General features: G+C 40.0%; 1 protein-coding gene across 1 annotated transcript in view; it reads left to right on the forward strand.

Moving 5' to 3' along the window:
* The window catches only part of LOC138972282 (nucleolar and coiled-body phosphoprotein 1-like), a 182,091-nt gene that overhangs the window by 154,937 nt on the left and 3,015 nt on the right, over window positions 1-24,139 (forward strand). The window lies entirely within an intron of this gene.

Here is a 24,139-nt window from a genome sequence, read left to right on the forward strand (position 1 = left end):
GTGGCCCTTCATGCCCGGAGCTCTCATGGTGACCTTGGTCTCATTGTTCCTGTTCCATCCTTCCCTGAATAGTAATTCTGCTGTCAGTCTTCAACGTGTGATGTTCTGGGGGGTCGACGGAGGGACGTGGTGGCGGTCTGCTCTCTGGAGGGGACGCTCACTTAGTCTGGCTCCGCGACTTAGCAGTCAATGTCGTTAGTAGGGGGCATAGTAGGTAGTGGACTGAGTCCGTTAGCTCGGGACAGACCCACTACTGAACACCGTCGAAGTGACTCAGCAGAAGTGCAGTGTCAACTTCCGAGGGTAGCCTGCCGCAACGACCCGACATCCCTCCCTGGAGCGTCTGTAAAATCGACAGGTCTGGCAGCGGAACGAAATTCAGATGTGGATGGAGCAGCGAATGCAGGGACGGGGCGGCGTGAGAGAATACCGGAACTAGGAACAGGTGTAAGGACAAAAACAAAAAAAAAATACAAAAAAAAAATATATATATATATAGCTATTCTGATGGACACGTGGGGGAATTCGGGGGCTGTGATTGGATGGTCTCACACATCCCTTTTCCGATCATCAAAGCATAACGCTACGAAAGTCGGCCATTTTTGCCGATATCCAAACGATATCGGCAAAAACAAAGACGCATGGTTCCGGTTTCTTCCACGTGTATAAAGTACACGCATACCTCGCCAGGTTTGTTCCTGTGACTAGTCGACAGACGATGCCATTTGCTTTGTGTGTGTTTTTGTTGTTGCTTACTGTACATGACATACATTACGTGTAAAATCCAGTTCTTTAACAGGCAACAAACCTTGCACATTTCCAGAAGCTGCAATCTGAAGAGACCTATCTCTGATTCTAGCAGACGATCTCTCCAATGTTTAACACAAAATCAGCAAACTCTCCTGTCACATAGAACGTCCATTGTATAGTGCAATGTTGAAATGAAGTTACCGGTCTGAAACATTTCGTCGTTTCTTCTGAGACAATCCTTGTTCTCTTATCATCTACAGATTTACCGCAGTCTTCACCACGCGAATTCCCAACAGAAGTCAGACTTTCGAACATACAATCTACGTAGGCAAGCATGATACGTCATGACGTCATATGATTCCTAACATATTGACGTAATGCTAAGCATCCGGTTATCTCGAGTTTTCTCCGTAATACATGTCCGTGGGTTTTTCAATGTTCGGTTATTTCCGTGGCTTCATGCGGAAAGGGAACCGTCGTCTGCAATCAACGGCATGGACCATTCTGGTACTTGTTGCCGACAAAAACATGATTTTAACACAGAATTTAATGTCAGAATAGCTATATAAACGCTATTGTGTTTTCATCGTAGCAATAGGGTCCGATATTTAGACTCGAACAAGTATAATGCGACTCGCCTTCGACTCGTCGGCATTATACTTGTCTCGTCTAAATATCGGGCCCTATCGCTACGCTGAAAACACAATAGCTGTTAATATTGTACAAATTACGTCGAACCTAAATCCGCGATTTGTAAAAAATAAAAATAAAAAAAATAAAAAATATCTCTATTCAGCCTATTGTTCCATCGCTGGGAAATTCGGATCGCTTCCTCCCAGTGGAAAGCTAGCAGCAACAGAGTCGCGCTACCCCAAAGTCAAGGGATCCATCAGATTTGTTTTTCTTTCTTTTTCCATTTCGTTATTTTCCTTCATCGCTGGCGAATTCGGATCGCTTCCTCCCAGTGAAAAGTTAGCAGCAACAGAGTCGCGTTTGTGGTCCAAGTTGTGGAAATTTCCAAGTTGTGGAATGTGTCCAAGTTGTGGTATGTGTCCAAGTTGTGGTATGTGTCCAATATGTGCAATGTTGTGGTATATATCCAAGATGTGGAATGTGTTTAAGATGTGGTATGTGTCCAAGTTGTGGTATGTGTCCAAGTTGTGGTATGTGTCCAATATGTGGAATGTGTTCAAGATGTGGTATGTGTCCAAGATGTGGAATGTGTCCAAGATGTGGTATGTGTCCAAGCTGTGGTATGTGTCCAAGATGTGGTATGTGTCCAAGATGTGGTAATGTGTCCAAGTTATGGTATGTGTCCAAGATGTGGTATGTGTCCAAGTTGTGGTTAGTTAGTTAGTTAGCTGTTGCTTTTCGGGTCCAGCGGACCATAATAGGCCAAATCAGGACCCCCCAAGTTGTGGTATGTGTCCAAGTTGTGGTATGTGTTCAAGATGTGGTATGTGTCCAAGATGTGGTATGTGTCCAAGATGTGGAATGTGTCCAAGATGTGGCATGTGTCCAAGTTGTGGTATGTGACCAAATTGTGGTATGTGTCCAAGTTGTGGTATGTGTCCAAGCTATTGTAATGCGTCCAAGTTATGGTATGTGTCCAAGTTGTGGTATGCGTATAAGATGTTGTCTGTGTCCAAGTTGTGGTATGTGTCGAAGATGTGGTATGTGTCCAAGTTGTGGTAATTGACCAATTTGTGGTATGTGTCAAAGACGTGGTGATATCGTCATGTGTCCAAGTGTTGGTATGTGTCCAAGTTGTGGAATGTGATGGGACAATAAAAAAATGGAGAAAAAAAATCTAATAGATTCACTGACTTTCCGGTAGCGCGACTCTGTTGTTTCTAGCTTTTCACTCGAAGGAAGCGACCCAAATTTCCCAGCGATGGGACAATAAAGAAAAGGAAGAAAAATCCCAAAGATCTCCCTTGACTTTGGGGTATCGCGACTCTGTTGCTGCTAGCTTTCCACTGGGAGGAAGTGATCCGAATTTCCCAGCGACGGGACAATCTAGTAATGATATGGAGAAAGAAAACAAAATCAATCAATCAATCAATCAATCAATGAGTCTTATATCGCGCATATTCCGTGGGTACAGTTCTGGGCGCTCTGCAGTGATGCCGTGTGAGATGAAATTTTATACGGCCAGTAGATTGCAGCCATTTCGGCGCATATTTACCTTTCACGGCCTATTATTCCAAGTCACACGGGTATAGGTAGACAATTATTAACTGTGCCTAAGCAATTTTGCCAGGAAAGACCCCTTTTGTCAATCGTGGGATCTTTAACGTGCACACCCAATGTAGTAAATCAACGGAGTCGCGCTACCCCAAAACTCAAGGGATTTTGTTTTTGTGCTTTGACTATTGGGATGACAAGAAGATATCGGGAACATTAACGTGATTTGTAAAAAAAAAAAAGATTACAAATCACGGGGCGCGCAGACCCTTAATTTTAACTCCCCAGGCTCAAAACTGTAAGGTTCAGCAGCTAAAGTTGCTTCTACGAATACCCCTTCTGACGTCATCGAAAATTTTACCCAGAATTCACCACTTCCGTACTCTCGCGGACGTTCGAGATACAATGGCCGCCAGATCGGAACGCGAAAACGCTTCGTTTTAGCCACGAAATTCGTCGGATTATGGCCTAAACGATTCCGAAATAAACTAAACCCTGTGAGGGAAGGTGAGAAAACAATTTCACGTCAAAACGCAAATAAACGCGTTTTTGACACCAAAAATAGCCAGTTGGGGTCCTTTAATTGGTTCTCATAACTAATGATCTGACTTAGGTTTCTTTTTGGCGCTAAATACCTGATGTTATATTCAAATGTTTCTTTGTTCTGTTATGCAATTGTATTTGTTACATTTCATTGATTAGACAATTTCTGTGTTGCTATGACAGTTTTTTGGGGAAAATCTGTTGTTTGTGTCATTATTGCATTGCAGGGGATTTTGTCATGCTGTATACCTGACCTTAATTGCACCACAACAAGGATAACAGATATTGTGTGTGTGTGGGTGAATGTATGTGTGTGTGTGTGTGTGTGTGTGTGTGTGTGTGTGTGTGTGTGTGTGTGTGTGTGTGTGTGAGAGAGAGAGAGAGAGAGAGAGAGAGAGAGAGATTCACATAAAACAATAAGGATACATACATACATACATACACACATACATACCTGCATACATGGATATATACACACTTACATACACATAATTTGCTATATAATCGCGGATATACAGGTTAAGGAAGAAACGCACACATTTTCAGTCAGGCAGATTAAAATATAACGCATAACTGCAAACTTGTGCTGTAGTTAGTGTTTTCTTGTTTGGAAGTAACATTATTATCATTCAATGTGTGGAAATATGCTAAAATGTGAGGTTACAAATGTTTATAAAGATTGACATTGCGGAACATTAATACATTTTATAGTTTTTATTTTAAATTTATTAATTTTGAAAATATTGATTTTCAAGCTTAAGTTGTAACGTTTTGATTATAATACAGAATCAAAAGTATGACAGCTAGATTGTACACAAAGAGATCTTCAATTTGATATATCGTATGACATCTTTACCTGTAAAACCACTGAAGATTTGCTTGTTCGCGTTTCTTAAATTTCGTGTGATGACGTCAATATAGCCTAAAATTGCAATCGGCTATAAAACCCTTTTTATTGCATTTATTGGTTCAACTGTGACACATTTGTGGTTGCTGCAATCTGTTTTATAAAATAAAACCGAAAAGGTCATTTGTGACCCTCCACCACGAAATGAGTCGCATGTCACCTCGCGCGGTTCTGCGCTAGGCTTAATAGGCTCCAAGCCAGCTAGGCCTACCGTGCACCCCCCTCAGGATCCAGCTTCATTAGGCTAGAGATATTCATTTGGGTCTACTGAACACGTTTTAACAAGTTCGCCACGAAAAAACTCATTCCCACTACTAATTATGCCCCTTTGTTTAAGGGTACCCCCTCTAACGCTAAATGTATCTGTGCAATCACAACAATGCACAGCTGCAATGAATGAACAGAGAACCACTTTTTTGAAATCAAAACAGTTAAGTTGATCATTAATCTTGTAAAAAATACCCATTACAGTGTTCAATGTTTGATAAGTTGGCTGTAGTGATGCTTGATAGGCGCGAACCGTCATTTTCACAGTGCGCAAAGCTTGTCAACTTTGATAAGAAAAAGGTTTCAACAAATTTGGGTTTTCTGCTTCATTTTTTAGAAACTACAATGCCTTTGGATCATTTCAAGCCCCATTTGGAATTCCTGAGAGGATTTGTTGCGACACCAGATGAGATATTTCTCCCCTACCCCCTAAACGTGAAATGTTAGGAAAATGTCAAAAAACATTTTTCATCAAATATTCATGATAACTTCTCACTGTTTTCCAATCAAATAACAAAAGTAATCACATTGACGACCAAAATAGTTCCTTTGTCCATGTTTTAACAGAACTACAACATTATTATTCTCTTCTCAAGACTGAAATAAAACAAAGTGTTCAGATATAGACATCTAATCTAACTGTCCCTTACATATAATTGCTCTTGCTTCATTGTTTCCATAGATTAACACAAGAAAGACAATCTAAGAACTAATGTTTCTTCATGTAAGTGCAGAATGTTTGTTCATAAATGCAAATGTCTTATGAATCAATTTCAGCTTTATAGAAATAACATGAAAAAGTCATTGCAAAGAACTTTTTCTTTCAAACACACACACACACACACACACACACACACACACACACACACACACACACACACACACACACACACACACACACACACACACACACACACACATAAACAAACACCCACACCCACACACACACACACTGATATACATACACAAACACACACACACACACACACACACACACACACACACACACACACACACACACACACACACACTCACTCACTCTTAGACTGTTTTGCTGAAGTTTTCTGACCTCCTTTTGATGGTAAACTTTTTAACTTTTTAATTTTTGCAATTTTATCATTGTGTGTCTGTGCGTCCCAAGGACAGATTGTAAGAAAAGGCGTAGCCTTAAATCTTAATCCTTGAAATAAAGTTCTATTCAATTCAATTCAATTCAATTCAATTCTCTCTCTCTGTCTCTCTGTCTCTCTCTCTCTCTCTCTCTCTCTCTGTCTCTCTCTCTCTCTCTCTCTCTCTTTCTCTCTCTCTCTCTCTGCACCTGTGACATAATAATAACAATAACAGCACTTTTTTGTCCATTAAAATATTACATAAAAATGGAAAATGTTCCTGATGGACGCCACGCTGTTAGTCGAATGATAAAGCTGGCAGCTCGTAACTGACAACAATGTGCACGCAGCGAGAGACAAAACCATCTAAGTGTTTTGCGTGCTTTTGCACTTTGCTTGCTGATGTATCTGGGGACAATGGTAAACGAGAGAAGAATGGAGGTTGTTGGGTAATGGTTGATAATTAGCTTTTGGGACACAGCTGGCTATATAATCACAGACCAATTAACAACAACTTAAAATGTAGTGGTGTGTGACTGAACAAACGTTTCATATTTGTTTCCATTTGCACGGATCGATGTATTTACACATGTTGTCAACAAAATGACATAAGCATCCTTTAAAAAGAAAGAAAGCGTACAGCGGGAAAGTAAATTGGTGGACGAAATTAAACATTTAGAGACAACTTTTAGTGAAAATATTTTGTTTATTTTGCAATTCGACAAAAGAAAATTGACGGAATGATTATAAGAACCCGTACAAAATGGATTTCGGACGGTGAATATTTTTGTAATTTAAAACAAATTAGACATGTAATAATAAAGGACTTGACTTACTTGACTTGACTTATTCCTGTAGACTCCCTGTGGAGCATAGGGCCGCAAATAATAAAGGAAGTACAATCATATTTTGATGATTTATATACATTCGATGAGAAAGGTGTTTTATTTGATGATCAGATGCCAGTGATCGGCAAGGAATCGGCGGAGATTCGTTGCTCTGATGTGCATATTTGCGAAAGATAAGGGTATCATAGTGAGAGCACACTGCATAACATAGACACAGAGACTGTAAAGTACAAGTCTCTGATACACATCAGACAAAGTTGATCGTCGTAATGCGGGCCGGTCAATAGCGAGCGAATTGCTAGAGAAAAAAGCTTTGGTCACTAAAAGGAGCTCTTACTATGCCACACCGCTTAAACCCCTAACAAAGTTACTGATTTTCGGACAAATTCTATGAAGCAGCAGAACCAGAACTTCAACTCTCAACACCCAATAAGAAAGATAAATTAAATTATGCTCTCATGACATAAGAAGACAAGAGTCACCTTCTTTACATGGATACAAAGCAAGAGTTACCTCCCTTGGGTTCTGGAACATTCCGGTAGTTTCGCCGGAGTGCAGTTGTTTTCGTTCATTCATTCTTCTGATAAGGGAAATTAAGGAACTCTAATGTCATATATACAGAGGCGGATTAGGGGGGGGGGGGTTACAGGGGTTCCGGAACTTTAAAAGAAATAATGAGTGGCTGCTGACACTGTTGATCATGTTTAAAATCAAGGACAAGCCATAAATTGTTCATAAAATAGCTGATCAAAAGACCATCAAATAAAGAGGCCCAGAGAGCGACGTGTTCTTCATTCTCTTGCATTATGCTGGCCGGATAGGAGTAATCACATTGCTCACATTTCTGCCCTGCCACAAAAGCCTCAAACAACATGCAAGAAGGGCCAACTAGACAGCCACATGGAAGCGCGCTCACCTGCCACTTACAGAGATTCCCAACCCCGCTGATGGTCACTCATGGAAGGATGCTGAACAATGGAATCCGTGAGCCTCTTTGGACTGAAGAAAATGAAGAGTTGGTTCTCTCACCGACAATTATTGATAGCCTGAGAAGGAGGAAGAGGCACCACTGTTCTTTGAAATTCGGTGCAATGACTTGTTAATGTTATTTCTATGAAGCTGAAATTGATTCATAAGACATTTGCATTTATAAGCAAACATTCTGCACTTACATGAAGAAACAGTAGTTCTTAGATTGTCTTTCTTATGTTAATTTATCTTTAATATGGAAACTATGAAGCAAGAGATCATGAGATCATGATTGTGTGTGTGTGTGTGTGTGTGTGTGTGTGTGTGTGTGTGTGTGTGTGTGTGTGTGTGTGTGTGTGTGTGTGTGTGTGTGTGTATGTGTGTGTTTGAAAGAAAAAGTTCTTTGGAATTACTTTTTCATGATCTTAGATTGTCTTTCTTGTGTTAATCTACCTTGTATATATATGGAAACAATGAAGCAAGAGCAATTATATGTAAGGGACAGTTAGATTAGATGTCTATATCTGAACACTTTGTTTTATTTTAGTCTTGAGAAGAGAATAATAATGTTGTAGTTCTGTTAAAAGATGGACAAAGGAACTATTTTGGTCGTCAATGTGATTACTTTTGGTATTTGATTGGAAAACAGTAAGAAGTTATAATGGATATTTGATGAAAAATGTTTTTGACATTTTCCTAAAATTTCACGTTTAGGGGGTAGGGGAGAAATATCTCATCTGGTGTCGCAACAAATCCTCTCAGGAATTCCAAATGGGGCTTGAAATGATCCAAAGGCATTGTAGTTTCTAAAAAATGAAGCAGAAAACCCAAATTTGTTGAAACCTTTTTCTTATCAAAGTTGACAAGCTTTGCGCACTGTGAAAATGACGGTTCGCGCCTATCAAGCATCACTACAGCCAACCTATCAAACATTGAACACTGTAATGGGTATTTTTTACAAGATTAATGATCAACTTAACTGTTTTGATTTCAAAAATGTGGTTCTCTGTTCATTCATTGCAGCTGTGCATTGTTGTGAATGCACACATAAATTTAGCGTTCGACGGGGTACCCTTAAACAAAGGGGCATAATTAGTAGTGGGAATAAGTTTTTTCGTGGCGAACTTGTTAAAACGTGTTCAGTAGACCCCAATGAATATCTCTAGCCTAATGAAGCTGAATCCTGAGGGGGGTGCACGGTAGGCCTAGCTGGCTTGGAGCCTATAATACAAGTCCGGGGAGTGTCTGGTAACAGTGTGAGGGTCACCTTAGTCACAGGCTTATAACTCAAACAGTTTTCGCTCTTTTCTAAAACGGTTTTCACCACTGCATAGAGCATAAAAAACTCTTTAGGAAAATGTACAAATATGAAAATCATGCAAAGGTGACATGCGACTCATCCCGTGGTGGAGGGTCACATTTCTTTTTGCTTTTTTTAATTTGTCGCCCTGTACATAACTTCCCAGTTGTGAAAAAATCGCATATTTGCCTAACTTTACAGTCCAATACCTCCAAATGTATAATTCTAACAGGCTTCAAACTTTGCACAGCAATTCTATAAGTACTTTTACATTTCAAACCTGAACTATAAGAACATTGCTTAATTTTGAAGCTGTTTACAGCACTCTAAACAATGCCTTCTGTGCACTATTTACGCTTACGACAGTGGGCCTCCCTAACACACACACATACACATCGAGCACGCAAATCACTAACTCTCTCTCGTTATATATATATATATTGATTCTTTTTAACTGACGAGGTTAGTGAGGGAGACATGTATACATCTAAGTGAAGCGAGTTCCAGTCTCAGTGTCGGTGCTTCAGTGGAATCTGAATGATCTTTTTCCAGCCGATTTCAGTAATATTTAGTTCTGGGAACTGTGACTGAGCTCGCATTTCAATATCTAAGAAAGCCACTTTTATAAAACCGGGTATGACTAAGCGGCCAGCCATGTAGCGGTGTTCTCTGTGTATATTTGAGTTAATCTGACCGATATACGATTAGGCATTGTGGGCTATTTGACAGTGGTCAATGTTATGCTATTCACAGGTCCATATGTTACGCATCTATAGACCAGTTGCCATATTTCATAGTTTTAATTTTTGCTGAGAATCTAGCGCAAATAATCAGCTCCAACTAGGCTTTTAAAGGTCAAACTGATGAAATGACTGAAGAGCCTGAACCACCACCGAGTACACGGAATGTATTGCTTCGCGGCCGATAAACAAACTAGTTATCAGCATAAATAACCCCCACCCACCCCCATCCCAAACGAAGAAGCAAACAAACAAACAAACAAACTTTATATCACCAGGCCTCCTCCCCCTACACACTAGGATTGCTTGATTCTTTGTTGACAATGTATGGCACTGGCAACGTTACCCCCAACCAGTTTAACACTGAGGAGGCCGCCATTTGTATTTCTAACATGCTCTTTGAGACTAGGCGCACTTGTTCGAACACTTATTGGTCTTACTGGCCAATGTCAAACTGAGTGTAGAAAAAAAATCAAAGAACTTCCATACTCCTTAGTGTCTTTTAGGTTTTTTCTTTTGACTAAATGTTTTAACATAGACGGGGAACCGAGCACAGCGTTGCAGAGGCGGACATTTAGAGCTTACCGCAAAGGGAACTTGGAGTTGATCTTTTAGTTCGATGCCTACAGATCGACTAAATGTTCCTATATCGCTTCACGCGACTTGTTTTTTGTCAAGTGTCAGTAGCAATAAAGTTAGATCAACTGTTCATACGTCGTGAACAGGATATATTCATGACAACTTAAAATCACCACTGAACAAGGACTTATTTGGTCAAGAAAGTAATTATAATAGCCTTTGTTAACTTTACGGCCGGCCGGGTTATGTATACCGTCAGCAGTGCGGAAATATTTCAAAACTGAAACAAGAGCGTGGTAAAACATGTGATAGTCACTCTTTAGTTCTGATTCAGTTAAGTTGCTTTTCACACGATCGAGGATGGCTTCTAAAATGTGCGTCAGTTTTGCTTTTGCACTCATTTTTGCCTTTATGAAAAATATTGGAGGAACTATGGGTGCCTCAATCGATGAAAAGAAGTGTAAGTCTTCTATGTGAGTCAGTTTGTGTGAGTTTGAGTGAGTCAATAGTGTCTGTCCATCTGTTTGTCTTCAGGCTGTGTGTGTGTGTGTGTGTGTGTATCAGTGTATGTGGGTGTATGTCACAGTGAGTGTGTGTGTTATAGTGTGTGTGTGTGTGTGTTAGTGTGTGTGTGTGTGTGTGTGTAAGTTTGTGCGTATGTGTGCCATGTGTGTGCGTGTGTGTGTTTGTTTGTGTGTCTGTGTGTGTGTGGGGGGTGTCTGTCTGTCTGTCTGTCTGTGTCCGTGCGCGTCCAATACACGCGGGTACATCATGCATGAAATTGTCATTCATTTAAATTTCCACTTTTAGGTGCACTGAAGGTGGACGATCTACTTGTCTCAACATCAGCAGAAAACGCGCAAGGCATCGTTCAATTCAACCTCACCCGCAGCGGCTGCACCAAAGAGTCCCAAAGTGTTATACAACTGTCTAAAATCCCACAAGGAAACGATTTTCCGAAGGACATCTGCATGGAATTCATTCCCGTTAAGGAAAGTGCTGTTACTTCTAAGTTGTGCCAGTGTGAGCAAGTTGAAGACGTTGGCCCTTCGAATTTCAGGTGCAAGTTCTTGGTAAACGACAAGGATTGGTCTGACGAGAATGTTCGGTGGATACTCCGGAGTAGTGAATCTGCCAATATGGGCGATGTTAACATCACTTGTGAGTATTTCAGGGTCTCTCTCTGTCTGTCTACGCCTGCCTGCTTGCCCCCATCCCCACCCCTTCTCTCTCTCTCTCTCTCTCTCTCTCTCTCTCTATCTCTATCTCTCTCTCTCTCTCTTTCTCTCTCTATCTATCTCTCTCTCTCTCTTTCTCTCTCTCTTTCTCTCTCTCTCTCTCTCTCTCTCTCTCTCTCTCTCTCTCTCTCTCTCTCTCTCTTACTCATACGCACACAATGTTGATAAAAAGTGCCTCTTCAGTCCTTGAAATGTTATGCTCTGGTTTGGTGTACATTTTACTGGGGGCAGCCGTTTGTGTAACAACAACAGCAGCAACAACAACAACAACAAAACAGTAGCGAGGTATTTCAGGAAGAGAAAGTGACCTCTGTAACCAAAACAAGCTATCTTTTGCTGGACATCTGTGGGTCCAAAGCTGAAAGGGAGAAACTGAGAAAGAATCTATTGACCAACATTTAATATATGAAGGAAAATTACAGTACACTTTTTTATGGAGGAACACAACAGAGACAGACAATTCTCACTTGAAATTGACCATTGCTTAGCACCCATTCCAAGCAATGACTGAGGTGCAATTGCGACGTCAAAACTGACGAAAAGGGAACTATAGCACAGAACTTAAATGATTGGGGGGGGGGGGGGGGGAGGGGGGGGGGTTGACAAGAGCTGCGGTTCTTTCAAAACATGTATACACTTTTATTTCAGGTTCCTTTCAAAGATGAACATTCCGTTTGTTGTTGTTGTTAGAATTGAAAATTCATTATGTACTGGTTTTTCTATCAACCAGTCACGTTCGTAATAAAGTGGAACACCCCCCCCCCCCTTTTAGACCCCCTATATGTAAGACTTCCTCCCTTTTGAGACCCTGTTTTCCGCTTATAACTTCTGTAAATTGACCCCCAATTTAAGACTCTCTTCTTTTTAAGGCCTGATTTGCTCAGATTTGTGGACATTAGGGGGGGGGGGGGAGGTTCCACTGTAGTAACTATTATGTATCGCCCTTTGGCTTTGCGTTTTGGTTGATGGTACAGAGTAGCCTGGTGCCAACTTTGAAACCCGAATTAAGCACTCGGGTTTCCTATGTAGGGCATGTACATGAACATATCCTGCCACAAGCATGGTTTTGTCAGCTTCGGAAACACTTCCGTGTAAAACGTAGGTAACGTATGTATCATTCAAAAGAACACAACTACCTTTTCTAACAACAAAGTCAGATCTGAGAATTAGGTTCGGTGTTTGCAAGGGTTAAAACCAAAGTGTTAACGTTCGGACTATGTTTGAGACATCCCTTTAAAGTTTGCTTAAGCGTGCATCCTTAAAGGCCACGACACATATCTTCTTCTTCTTCTGCGTTCGTGGGCTGAAACTCCCACGTACACGTATTTTTTGCACGAGTGGAATTTTACGTGTATGACCGTTTTTTACCCCGCCATTTAGGCAGCCATACGCCGTTTTCGGAGGAAGCATGCTGGGTATTTTCGTGTTTCTATAACCCACCGAACTCTGACATGGATTACAGGATCTTTTTCGTGCGCACTTGGTCTTGTGCTTGCGTGTACACACGGGGGTGTTCGGACACCGAGGAGAGTCTGCACACAAAGTTGACTCTGAGAAATAAATCTCTCGCCGAACGTGGGGACGAACTCACGCTGACAGCGGCCAACTGGATACAAATCCAGCGCGCTACCGACTGAGCTACATCCCCGCCCACGACACACATGTAGCATCCCAAATTCATCGACTTAAATCTGTTTGTATAGCTTAACATATTTGTCTTTCTTCTATTCCATGTTCCATGGTTATATTCTTAACAAAGTTATCTGTGTGTGTGTTGATGAGAAACGAGGAAGGAATTTTGCACGACTTAGATCACCCCCACAAGGCGCTAGTACCGTATGAATTGTATTGAGGCATTCTCGGCAAGATACAGATTGTATCACTTGTACCATTCGAAGGTCCCAGCCTTTTACCTTTCGAAGTAGCCACATATCATTCTACTTAATTTGAGTTGACATTAATTGAACATTATTCGAGATTAAGAAATAATCCAAGGCGAAAGCGATTACACCTCATTACTGAGAAATGGTGATAGTGGTACACTCTGGACTTGTTTCGTGCAAACACAGGCACCTGCAGTTGATGCTTGTGTCAATACTTGAAGACAGCTTCTTCCCTTGTGCACGATCATGTAATTTCAGTGAACCAACACAAATCCACTGGGACACATGCAAACAATTAACAGCCGTATATTAGTTTCAGAACTCATTTATCAAGAACAATACCCTGCTGTACAGGAAGAAATCAAGCCCTGGAGTTTTGTGTTGTATCCAAGTGTTCAGATGCTCTCAGACTCATCCCATGTGAAAGCCTGGGTGTATCATTCTGTGGTGACATACCTTTTTCGCTTTTCTAGTCCCTCTTTATTGTTCACATTCGAAAGGCAGAAAGAAGAAAGAAAAAATCAACAAGTCGCGTAAGACGAAAATACAATATTTAGTCAAGTAGCTGCCATTTTTCAGCAAGACCGTATACTCGTATAGTTTAGTAAATTCAGTAGGGGTGCCTTCAACCTCTTACATATTTTTTTAATTGGCATTACTAGATCGGAAAATGTATTATGATAACGGTTTGCTATGTTCACAGCTCAGTTTTTGTGCTAAACGACCGAGAGGGGCCCCCGAGCCACCCCGGGTGGGGGTCCTTTGGCGTCAACAGAAAATAATTATCTAATCAGTAATATGGTTAAGTGACACATCTATTTAGGGGTTTTCGAGGGCGCTGATTCCAAAAATGATGCTTTTATCTCGATTAAATGTCATGATCAAAGCTAAGAGACGATATATTGCAAATAATAATATTTTTATCCATAAAAAGTGAAGAAAAATATTCAAAAACAAAAAACATTTTATTGAGAGCAATAGAGAGCAAAATTCAAACAATAATATTAATAAGGACAAATCAGCATAGCTGAAAGTGTTGTCAACAAAATATAGGACATAATAATTATTATGCAATAGGTTTATTAAAACATCAACTCTTTATTGAAACATATGATTATGTTATAAAATTTAGCTTATTACCTAGGTCATTACTGTAAAAGTATCAACACTATGCAATAGCATTGCATAGATGTACTTTGTGTCTAATTGAGAAAGATACAAGTAGTCATCTAGACAACTATATTAATCATATCAATTAATCAGAAAGTGTTAAACATTTAGTCAAAATTGATAATTCTGTCATGAAAGCTGTTGAACTTATCTTGACTGATTTGAACGGTTAAATCACGTGCTCATTTCTAAAAAAAAAAGTTATAAAAAATAAACTATTATAATACACCCACAATTAATGTTTGGCGTAATTTCAAAATAAAAAAAATATATACAAGAATAGTTGGCAGCATCTCAAATGAGACGTATACAAGGAATAGTTTAAGCATAATCTCATAATAACATGAATACAGGGAACTCGTAACACATATACGGAGAATGTTTGGTGTCATCTCATAATAACAACTACTATGAATAGTTGGCATCATCTCATGCAAACACACTTACAACGAGTGTTTGGCATCATCTCATAATAACACACCTACACGAAAAGTTTGGCATAATTTCATATCAACAAAACCCTAAAGGAATGTTTGGCATAATCTCGGGTAAACCAAATCTTCATCATATCTGCGTCTGTCAACATATCTGGTAGTGAACCATTGTACAAAGGAGACAGTTACAACTCTTCATCACTTTCAAACATTGCGTCAAAGTCAACTTCATCCACTTCCATGTCTTCTTCATCTTCCGTTTCCTTGTCTTTAGGATCAATAGCAGCTAACAGATCAATCAAAGACGCTGGCAAAATGGGTTTTGATGACCATATCGGTTCCAGTAAGTCTTTTGCGTTTCTCATCCATCCCTGGCCTTCATCATAGGGTTTTGGTTTCTCTACAATGGCTATGTGCGCTCTTTTGTACAGAGCAACACGGTGGTTCACACGTTTGTTGTGTGGCTGCAGAGCAGCACGACAAGGAGGCAGACGAGCGAGGTCGACTTTGGACTTCGCGGTGAGTTTTTCATCTTCACCCACCATTTTGCAGAGCATTTTCCCACGAACTGTATTCACTGACAGTTCCCGACTGTGTCCATACATGACGCAGGCAAACTGTTCCAATGATTCGTCCACTTCATGGTGGATGCTCCATTCGTCACCAAGCCGTGCGAACGCTTCCTGAAACTTTGGGTTTTTCTGCAGTTTCTTCAACGGTCCTACCTTTCCCTTCCCTTTGAAGGCACTGGTGCAGTCTTCTCCACTCCACACGTAGTACCCAAGAAGTGCGGCACAGTAGTTTTTTCCAAGAGACTCAGCAAACTCAGTGACGTTGATCAGCCGCCTGTGTTTTCCAGACCCTGTGTCTAGGTACACGTTCAATTTGATTTCATGAGCATGGTACAACAGGATGACAAATATGTCAGTATCAGGCGTCCTGACGACAGCGTCCTTGTATCCAATTGCTGCGGCGTGGTGGAGATACAACACAACCCTTGTGTCGGTCTCATCTTGGTTGCTGTAGATCGTATTAATCTCATGTGCCTCGACCTTTCCGTTGGATGATGTCAATTTATGGGCCCTTCCTTCTACGATCAGAACTGCCATGTCTGTCTTTTCGAGTCTTGAAGCTGCACGTTGGTCACTCCATACTCGAAATAAAAGCTGGCAAAACTGCTTTTTGTTGTCGTCATTCGCTAGGAGCTGCTTGAAGTCGCCAGGCTTCCTGGTTGATGGTCCATCGACAATGATTTTTTCTGATTTCCCCCGCCTTTCTCTCTCCTGTGCTTTGATGGACTGCGGATGGTAGCTGTCTGTCGAGAACAAGAAGTGTTTCTTCGCCACCATCTGGTCAAGGATTTGCAAGCATATTTCACCAAAGGTCGGGGGCATGTTTGTGAGGATGTGAAGCAGAGCCATGCCATCCTGGATGAACAAGGCGTCTTTCACAGTAAGGATGACCCTTGATAATCATAGCATGAATCTATGACAACCCTGGTATATATTTTACTCACAGACTTTCACTGATTATTATTACTTTATATATAATAATTGATATGCAATACCTGAGGGGATAATGACAAGATTTTAAATGAAGAATATCATATGTTTACTAAGTATGTGCTAACTATTTAACCAATTTGAACTGGATATATTGTTTATTTTAACCCAAAAAAATCGTAATTCATATGTGATCATGACATTTGATCGAGATAAAAACATCATTTTTGGAATCGGCACCCTCGAAAACCCCTAATTAGATGTGTCACTTAACTATATTACTGATTAGATAATTATTTTCTGTTGGCGCCAAAGGACCCACACCCGGGGTAGCTTGGGGGCCCCTCACGGTCGTTTAGCACAAAAACTGAGCTGTGAACATAGCAAACCGTTATCATAATACATTTTTCGATCTAGTAATGCCAATTAAAAAAATATTTAAGAGGTTGAAGGCACCCCCACTGAATCTACTGCACTAGCATCGTCAGTCCACCGCTCATGGCAAAGGCAGTGAAATTGACAAGAAGAGCGGGGTAGCAGTTGCGCTAAGAAGGATAGCACGCTTTTCTGTACCTCTCTTTGTTTTAACTTTCTGAGCGTGTTTTTAATCCAAACATATCATATCTATATGTTTTTGGAATCAGGAACCGACAAGGAATAAGATGAAAGTGTTTTTAAATTGATTTCAAAAATTTAATTTTGATAATAATTTTTATATATTTAATTTTCAGAGCTTGTTTTTAATCCGAATATAACATATTTATATGTTTTTGGAATCAGCAAATGATGGAAAATAAGATAAACGTAAATTTGGATCGTTTTATAAATTTTTATTTTTTTTTACAATTTTCAGATTTTTAATGACCAAAGTCATTAATTAATTTTTAAGCCACCAAGCTGAAATGCAATACCGAACCCCGGGCTTCGTCGAAGATTACTTGACCAAAATTTCAACCAATTTGGTTGAAAAATGAGGGCGTGACAGTGCCGCCTCAACTTTCACGAAAAGCCGGATATGACGTCATCAAAGACATTTATCAAAAAAATAAAAAAAACGTTCGGGGATTTCATACCCAGGAACTCTCATGTCAAATTTCATAAAGATCGGTCCAGTAGTTTAGTCTGAATCGCTCTACACACACACACACACACACACACACACACACACACACGCACATACACCACACCCTCGTTTCGATTCCCCCTCGATGTTAAAATATTTAGTCAAAACTTGACTAAATATAAAAATGAAAAAAACGTTCGGGGATTTCATACCCAGGAACTCTCATGTCAAATTTCATAAAGATCGGTCCAGTAGTTTAGTCTGAATCGCTCTACACACACACACACACACGCACAGACAGACACACACAGACACACACACACACACACACACGCACATACACCACGACCCTCGTTTCGATTCCCCCTCGATGTTAAAATATTTCGTCAAAACTTGACTAAATATAAAAAGAGAAGAGTCATCCACACAATCAAAGCCAAGAAACGTGTGAACAGGCTATGGCTAAGATGAATCGCATCGTTGAAGAAAAAGGCAATATTATATGTGACGACAACGACAATAAAACAGCATTGACAATTTGTAGTTAGTAATACAGTCAAACCTGTCTACAACGATCACCCTCGGGACCAACTAAAAGTGGTCCGTATAGACAGGTGCATGTTGTTAACATAGGTGAATTATATAGGAAAGACACTCTTCGGGGTTACTGTGGGATGGTTGTAATAGGCAGGTGGTCGTTATCAAGAGGTTGTCGCCAGGGCAGGTTCGACTGTGGTTAGTTAGTATGTTAGTCTGTCAGTTAGTCTGTGTGTGTGTGTGTGTGTGTGTGTGTGTGTGTGTGTGTGTGTGTGTGTGGCGGTGCGGGGAGGGGGGAGTGGGGGAGGAGTAGCAAAGTTCAAGTCTACCCTGCCAGATTTGCTCTCTTGAACAATAAAGTTGACGATTGCATGACTCAACCCGGACGATTTTAAGTGCGTGTCCAAGCCCCACTTTCAAACAATGCCATCATTGAGAAAAGAAACAAACAATACTGTGGGAAAGTTTCTGCCCCCATCACTCACTCCTGCCCACGGTGCTGCAAATTTGATGTCGTGTCAGTTTCAGAAAGTACAAAGAATCCAATGTTTCACTTTGAACTGTACAACTTTGCCAATGCACCACTTTGGCCGATAATACAAATTTGAGGACTGTCCTAGGGTATAGGCTTATCACAGTCCTTCTCGTGTGTGCGATCTTTCAGTCACATCACGAACAACGTATGTTCATCCGGGCTTTTACGGGGATAAGATTAGAGCATCTTTCAGTTTAAATAGACATACAAAAAATCAACAGGCTTGCTGCTTCCTGGAGAGGGTGGGATTTTTCTTGTAGAATTAATTTCGTAAGTGACACATATAATTATGTGAATTGAATCTGCTCCATTTATTCAGCTAACACTCCACACAGCGCTGCCACAGTGTTGATTATTGGTATGTGTCCTAGGGGAAGGACGGTTCCTGTGAATAAGACTGATTGTTTGTCGAGTTAACTGGTAGTGGTATAATAACATGTAAAGATCCCCTGACTTTTGCCCCCATTTGTTTCATCGAAGTTTGAAGCCCATTACTCGATTGGCTCACTTTCTTTCAAGTTCTTTATTCTTCCGGTATATGAATACAAATCGTTTTTGCTTTCGATCATCATGTTTCGGCCAATGCCACGTTGGAGGAATGCAGAGAGTCACCGAGCTTCTTCTTACGGGTTGTGACTCATCATTACATTTAGTCAAGTTTTGACTAAATGTATTAACATAGAGGGGGAATCGAGACGAGGGTCGTGGTGTGTGTGTGTGTGTGTGTGTGTGTGTGTGTGTGTGTGTGTGTGTGTAGAGCGATTCAGAGTAAACTACTGGACCGATCTGTATGAAATTTTTCATGAGAGTTCCTGGGTATGATATCCCCAGACGTTGTTTTCATTTTTTTGATAAATGTCTTTGATGACGTCATATCCGGCATTTTGTAAAAGTTGAGGCGGCACTGTCACACCCTCATTTTTCAATAAAATTGATTGAAATTTTGGCAAAGCAATCTTCGACAAAGGCCGGACTTTGGTATTGCATTTTAGCTTGGAGGCCTAACAATTAATTAATGACTTTGGTCATTAAAAATCTAAAAAGTGTAATTAAATTTTTTTGTTTTATAAAACGATCCAAAATTACGTTAATCGTATTCTTCATTATTTTCTGATTCCAAAAACATATAATTATGTTATATTTGGATTAAAAACAAGCTCTGACAAATTAAAAAATTAAAAATTATGATTAAAATTAAATTTCCGAAATCGATTTAAAAACAATTTCATCTTATTTCTTGTCTGTTCCTGATTGCATAAACATATAGATATGATATGTTTGGATTAAAAATACGTTCAGAGAGTTAAAAAGAATAGATATAGAAAAGCGGGCTATCCTTCTCAGCGCAACCGCTACCGCGCTTTTCTGGATTGTTAATTTCAGTGCCTTTGCTACGAGCGGTGGACAGACGATGCTACGAGTGTATGGTCTTGCGGAAAAAATGCTTTGCGTTCAGTTTCATTCTGTGAGTTCGACTGAGCTTGACTAAATGTTGTATTTTCGCCTTACGCGACATGTTTTTCTTATACTTTCGTGATAATGATTGTTTCATGGTAAGCAGTGCCGCTGCAATATGTTCACATCTTACATCAGGGTTTTCTATCTGCCGTACTTCTGCAAGCTATGAATGCTTCAGTTTGATATGTGAACACTATTTTGTGGATAAAGTCACTCTAGCTGTTCACATTCAAGCCTTTGTATACCAATGTAAAAGTTGTAGTACCAATGAGTTGTTGCTGTTACCATGAATGTTTTGTTATTTTTATTTTCAGTCTTTACAGCATTGACTGAAGTATCTCATATTTCAACGACTCCTTCCAGTGAAGGAAACACTCATGAAAGGACGGAAGTCACGCCATCACCATCTTCGAGCTCCCGCGAGAGTTCGCTCATTACGTCATTTCCGCCCAAAGGGGAAGCCTCAGAAGTTGGAGAGAAGGTGGACGAGTCCGAAACGGGCATTAGTCTCACCATGGTTCCTTTTGGAGTGTCTATGATGGCTGTTAATGCTTTTATCGTCATTATCATCGTTGTTATCGTCATCGTGAGAAGGAGAGGTGATTACTGTTATAGCTGCGTTTAATAAACGCAAAACGCAACAATCAAAATACAAGGCATTTTTGTTTGTGGAACGTTATATTATAGACCCAAATAAACATTCACAAGTACGTCGACCGAATGATCTTTGACATACATATAACTATGTGACAAATAAAACAAAGTAAGCTGAGTAGGTGGGAATTCGACCTTTACAAGGAAGCATGCAACGAAGAACGGGAAATAAATAATGTATATAATTATTTATATAATGTTTGAAACGATAGTTCTGACACGCCTCCTTTTTATATTTAGTCAAGTTTTGACTAAATATTTTAACATCGAGGGGGAATCGAAACGAGGGTCGTGGTGTATGTGTGTGCGTGTGTGCGTGCGTGTGTGCGTGCGTGTAGAGCGATTCAGACCAAACTACTGGACCGATCTTTATGAAATTTGACATGAGAGTTCCTGGGTATGATATCCCCGAACTTTTTTTTCCTTTTTTTGATAAATGTCTTTGATGACGTCATATCCGGCTTTTCGTGAAAGTTGAGGCGGAACTGTCACGCTCTCATTTTTCAACCAAATTGGTTGAAACTTTGATCAAGTAGTCTTCGACGAAGCCCGGACTTCGGTATTGCATTTCAGCTTGGTGGCTTAAAAATTAATTAATGACTTTGGTCATTAAAAATCTGAAAATTGTAAAAAAAATTATTTTTTTCTAAAACGATCCAAATTTACGTTCATCTTATTTTTCATCATTTGCTGATTCCAAAAACATATAAATATGTTATATTCGGATTAAAAACAAGCTCTGAAAATTAAATATATAAAAATTATTATCAAAATTAAATTTTTGAAATCAATTTAAAAACACTTTCATCTTATTCCTTGTCGGTTCCTGATTCCAAAAACATATAGATATGATATGTTTGGATTAAAAACACGCTCAGAAAGTTAAAACAAAGAGAGGTACAGAAAAGCGTGCTATCCTTCTCAGCGCAAGTACTACCCCGCTCTTCCTGTCAATTTCACTGCCTTTGCCGTGCGCGGTGGACTGACGATGCTACGAGTATACGGTCTTGCTGCGTTGCATTGCGCTCAGTTTCATTCTGTGAGTTCGACAGCTACTTGACTAAATGTTGTATTTTCGCCTTACGCGACTTGTTTACATTTAGTCAAGTTTTGACTAAATGTTTTAACATAGAGGGGGAATCGAGACGAGGGTCGTGGTGTATGTGTGTGTGTGTGTGTGTGTGTGTGTGTGAGTATGTGTGTCTGTCTGTGAGTGTGTGTGTATGAGTGCGTGTGTGTGTGTGTGTGTGTGTGTATGTATGTGTGTGTGTGTGTGTGTGTGCCTGTGCCTGTGTGTGTGTGTGTGTAGAGCGATTCAGAAAAAAATACTGGATCGATCTTCAGGAAACTTCACATGAGAGTTCCTGGGTATGATATCCCCAGAAGTTTTTTTCAATTTTTTCGACAAATGTCTTTGATGACGTCATATGCAGATTTTTGCGAAAGTTGAGGCAGCACTGTCACGCCTTCATTACATTTAGTCAAGTTTTGACTAAATGTTTTAACATAGAGGGGGAATCGAGACGAGGGTCGTGGTGTATGTGTGTGTGTCTGTCTGTGTGTGTGTGTGTGTGTGTGTGTGTGTGTGTGTGTGTGTGTGTGTGTGTGTAGAGCGATTCAGACCAAACTACTGGACCGATCTTTATAAAATTTGACATGAGAGTTCCTGGGTATGATATCCCCGAACGTTGTTTTCATTTTTTTGATAAATGTCTTTGATGACGTCATATCCGGCTTTTCGTGAAAGTTGAGGTGGCACTGTCACGCCCTCATTTTTCAACCAAATTGGTTGAAATTTTGGTCAAGTAATCTTCGACGAAGCCCGGACTTCGGTATTGCATTTCAGCTTGGTGGCTTAAAAATTAAATAATGACTTTGGTCATTAAAAATCGGAAAATTGTAAAAAAAATTTTTTTTTTATAAAACGATCCAAATTTACGTTCATCTTATTCTCCATCATTTGCCGATTCCAAAAACATATAAGTATGTTATATTTGGATTAAAAACAAGCTCTGAAAATTAAATATATAAAAATTATTATCAAAATTAGATTTTCGAAAGTCGATTCCTGATTCCAAAAACATATAGATATAATATGTTTGGATTAAAAACACGCTCAGAAAGTTAAAACGAAGAGAGGTACAGAAAAGCGTGCTATCCTTCTGAGCGCAACTACTACCCCGCTCTTCTTGTCAATTTCACTGCCTTTGCCGTGAGCGGTGGACTGACGATGCTACGAGTATACGGTCTTGCTGCGTTGCATTGCGTTCCGTTTCACTCTGTGAGTTCGACAGCTACTTGACTAAATGTTGTATTTTCGCCTTACGCGACTTGTTTTTCAATCAAATTGATTGACATTTTGGCCAAGCAATCTTCGACAAAGGCCGGACTTTGGTATTGCATTTCAGCTTGGAGGTTTAAAAATTAATTAATAACTTTGGTCATTAAAAATCTGAAAATTGTAATTAAAATAATGTTTTTATAAAACGATCCACAATTACGTTTATCTTATTCCTCATCATTTTCTGATTCCAAAAACATATAAAAATGTTATATTCGGATTAAACACAAGCTCTGAAAATTAAAAATTAAAAATTTATGATTAAATTAAATTTCCGAAATCGATTTAAAAACAATTTCATCTTATTCCTTGTTGGTTCCAGATTCCAAAAACATATAGATATGATATGTTTGGATTAAAAACACGCTCAGAAAGTTAAAACGAAGAGAGGTACAGAAAAGCGTGCTATGCAGCACAGCGCAACTACTACGTATACCCCGCTCTTCTTGTCAATTTTACTGCCTTTGCCACGTGCGTTGGACTGACCAGGGGCGGATTGGGGGGTTCTGGGGTTTCCGGACCCCCCCCAATTTTTTTTTTTTTTTTTTTGGGGGGGGGGGTTGTTGTTAGGGATTTCTTTATTTTACATTGAGTTTCAATTTTGGGGGTATTAATCAGTGACAAAATCTGCTGCTTGAAACTGGTAATGTTCATCCTCAGAATGCACCAGATTGCACCATTTTGCATCCTTTTTTTCAAAATTGTTAGGGGGGGGGGGGGGGCATGCCCCCGGACCCCCCTAGCAAGCTAGACGCTTCGCGCCGTCGGCTCGGCGCTTTGCGCCTTCACACCCATATCTTCACAATATACTTTTGGACCCCCCCCCCCCCCCCATAAAATGAACTGATCCGCCCCTGCTGACGATGCTACGAGTATACGGTCTTGCTGAAAAAATGCACTGCGTTCAGTTTTATTCTGTGAGTTCGACAGCTTGACTAAATGTTGTAATTTCGCCTTACGCGACTTGTTTTTTTATAACGAGAACTTTGCACACTGGTGGCTGATCAGTCTTAAATGGTTTAGTGGCTGATGTATTTAAATAAGTGCTCTGTCACGTGTTTGTGTGTGTATTTGTGTGTATTTGTGTGTGTCTCTCTCTCTCTCTCTCCATCTCTCTCTCTCTCT

The sequence above is a fragment of the Littorina saxatilis genome, linkage group LG8 (genome assembly GCF_037325665.1).
Source record: "Littorina saxatilis isolate snail1 linkage group LG8, US_GU_Lsax_2.0, whole genome shotgun sequence".
NCBI lineage: Eukaryota > Metazoa > Mollusca > Gastropoda > Littorinimorpha > Littorinidae > Littorina > Littorina saxatilis.